Source organism: Arachis ipaensis, chromosome B06, assembly GCF_000816755.2.
Source record: "Arachis ipaensis cultivar K30076 chromosome B06, Araip1.1, whole genome shotgun sequence".
Taxonomy (NCBI): Eukaryota; Viridiplantae; Streptophyta; class Magnoliopsida; order Fabales; family Fabaceae; genus Arachis; species Arachis ipaensis.
In genome coordinates this window covers 110,264,230-110,267,243 of record NC_029790.2, presented here as the reverse complement: position 1 = coordinate 110,267,243, position 3,014 = coordinate 110,264,230, and the positions used below count along the sequence as shown (strand labels likewise).

Below are 3,014 nucleotides of genomic sequence, written 5' to 3'. Positions count from 1 at the left end.
GACGCCCATCAACATGGTGAATTCATGTTTCCGTTAAGCTCATTTGAAAATTTTTAGTATTATGTACCTAGGGATCAACATGTTATTTGATCTTGTTTATTTTTCAATTTTATATATTTATTTTTGAGGTAAATACCAAATTGGTACTCAAAAGGTTCTGGCACTGATAAAATGGCCTCACTATTGTTATTGACAAAATGGTACTTGAATGATTTTAAAAATTGACAAGCGTGTCCTCGTGCTCGCCGGATCAACTCCGATGAGGACGATGCTGAGCTGACAACCGATTTTTGCTGACAAGGTAAGTTTAATTTTAGTTGAAATTTTGAATTACATAAATCATCATCCTAGGTAAAAAATTCCTAATTCAGATTCATTTTTCCCTAAATCAAATTGTTTACCCTAGTCCTTAAACGGCTCTCTTCATTCATGCGTACTTCAGGTTGCAAAATTGGAAGATACATACAGCTAGGGTTCGTGGAAAATCTACAACCGGGAGAAAGCAGCCATCGATGCAAGCTTTCGACGTGGATGGTGGTTCAGATATGGTGAGCAAAGTCTACAACGGAACATGCTTTTGTCCCCTTCCAGTGGTTCCGTTGAAGTCGAAGACAACTAGCAACCCTGATAGATGGTTTCTACGATACCCTATGTGGAAGGTAAGCTTGGAATGCTGATGGATAGGTAACGAAGTAATCCAATAGCTCTCCTTGTTTCGTCGTCTCTGGTTATTCAATTTTAGTGTTGAATCATTCTTTGATGCATGATTTTTTTTGTTTCATGCTAGAACACACAAATGTGATGCGGGTATTTTCAATGGTTAGATGAAATACAAGAGCAATGTGTGGAAGGAGAAGTATCTTCGAAGAATAGTAACATGGTGGGCAATTAAGAACCAAAAAAGAAAAGCAGAATCAATGTCAAGTGTGGAGATGGGCTGAAAATTGATAGGACGATAATGGTGATATCTATGGTGAATGAAATGAAGGAGCATCTTAGGAGGGTTGAATTGTTCTAGATTTTCATTTGTATGTTGATTAGGTTAAATCTGGCTTTGAGTGTGTTTTATTTGGCTAAGTAAGTAGACAATGGACAGTTTTAAGAGTATAACAATGACTGTCTTTTGCTTTGTAATGTTGAAACCATTGTAATTGAGATGATTTAATAGATGCTGTTTTATTCTTGCTCTTTGACTGAATTATTGTTGTTGTGATGTGAGCAAGCTATATAGAAGATAGGTAAGCATTTAAAAATAGTTGTACCAACAGAAGCTGAATGTAGCCAAATTTCATCCAAATTCCATCCTAGTTCCATTCTAATTGACAACAAGTTACAATATGTAATAAGGTTGCATATGTTCTGATGCTCAAAGTCTCAAAACAGAAACTCCATTATTCATAGGAGAGTAGTTTAATCCATATTAGATACATTAAAATACCAGTAACATAACGTGAAAATAGAATCCATAATTGTTCAAAGTAATATACTGCAGACCCAAAATAACACTAACAAACCACAAGAATCTAGGATAGCACTAATATGCCAAAATGACATTTATGTTCAGAGTAACTACTTCAGACTCAAAATGGAGCTAACATGAAAGTGAATAACCAAGATTCTCATATCACTTCTTCTTCTCATTTGTGGCTGGCTTTGATGGTGATGGTCCAGATGACTTTTTCCTCCTCAAAAATGGGGTGGGCATAAAGCCTGTGAATCTATTCTGGGTGGCTGGGCTTGTTGCTGCCATCGTCTCTCTTGTCATAGTTGGTGGCCTAAATGGAGCTGATGTTTGGACTTGAAGAGTGGAACTAACTATTGGACCTTGCTTCATTGATCCAGACCCACTACCTGAGGCTGCAGCACTTGATGGTGAGGCTGGACTTGGACTCTTAGACCCAATAGGAGGCCTGGCAACCCTAGGTTGAGCAGGGAGTGTTGGTGTAGCCGCTGCATATTGTGCCGGAGTTGGAGATGTAGTTGCAGTAGCTGCCACGCAGTTCGAAAGCCCAAGCCTTTTGACATCTGCGTGATCCTCGAGTGAATCTGCCTCTTTCTCTTGGATTAACTGGGTTACCCTTTACAAAAGTAGGTTTGCCTCTCCTTATAGGTGGTGGTGCTGTTGGTCTGGTGGTCACTTAAGGTGCTGATTCTGAGCCAATTTCTGGTTGTACCAAGTTCAAAGCTGCTGGTATAGCATCTGCATTAGGAGGTGGTGCATTTGTTGTAGTGGTCCCATCATTCATGTTGATCTGGATCATTTTGGTAGTTAGTTAAATAAACAATTATACAGGTTCAAATCCAACATATTGTGAACAACAAGGTAAGATAGATTGATGTGTTTACTTGTTCAGGATGATTTTGTGGATGTAATTCCTCAAGAAAGAATCTCCAAATTTTCCTAGCCTCTGCATCCACAATCCCATACGCAATTGGGAACAATTGATTGTTCGCAATTGGGAATAGTGGCCTCAGTCACTACTTCATTCTGTCTCTCATTAGTCTCACTAACTACCTTATTAGTCACTTTATCTTCTTGCACATCATCAACAGGTGGATTTATCTCATACACACTATCACTACCACCATCAGACACCATATCATCGTCAATAATTTCAGGGTTGACATCAATAGGGTGATAAAAATAAAGATGGACAGTGTTGTCATTCTTCATAGCACTCTCACTCATCCTCATCACTTCAGTATCCGTCCTAAGCACTCTTAGACCCTTAGCTAAATCTAAATCAGGTTCTAGCCAATACACTTAATTAAATCCAGGGTAACCCAAGTCTAGAAATAAGCCTTCAAAAAAAAAATAAATTACAGGTCTCCACATTCACCCTATATATCTCAGTTGCTAAACCCCCATCGTATATTACATTACCGTCTTCACCCCTTTTCAAGAAACCCATGTGATGATACACAAATGTAGCTAGACGATCCATTTAAAAAATAGTAGAAGGAAGATATATACAATGAATAAACAAGAAGTTATCAGCGCATAATACAAACAA

General features: G+C 38.3%; 1 long non-coding RNA gene across 1 annotated transcript; it reads left to right on the top strand.

The window, feature by feature from the left end:
- LOC110264116 lies at positions 470-908 on the top strand. Its single transcript, XR_002349845.1, has 2 exons — positions 470-659; positions 788-908. It is a non-coding gene; the product is annotated as an uncharacterized LOC110264116 (long non-coding RNA).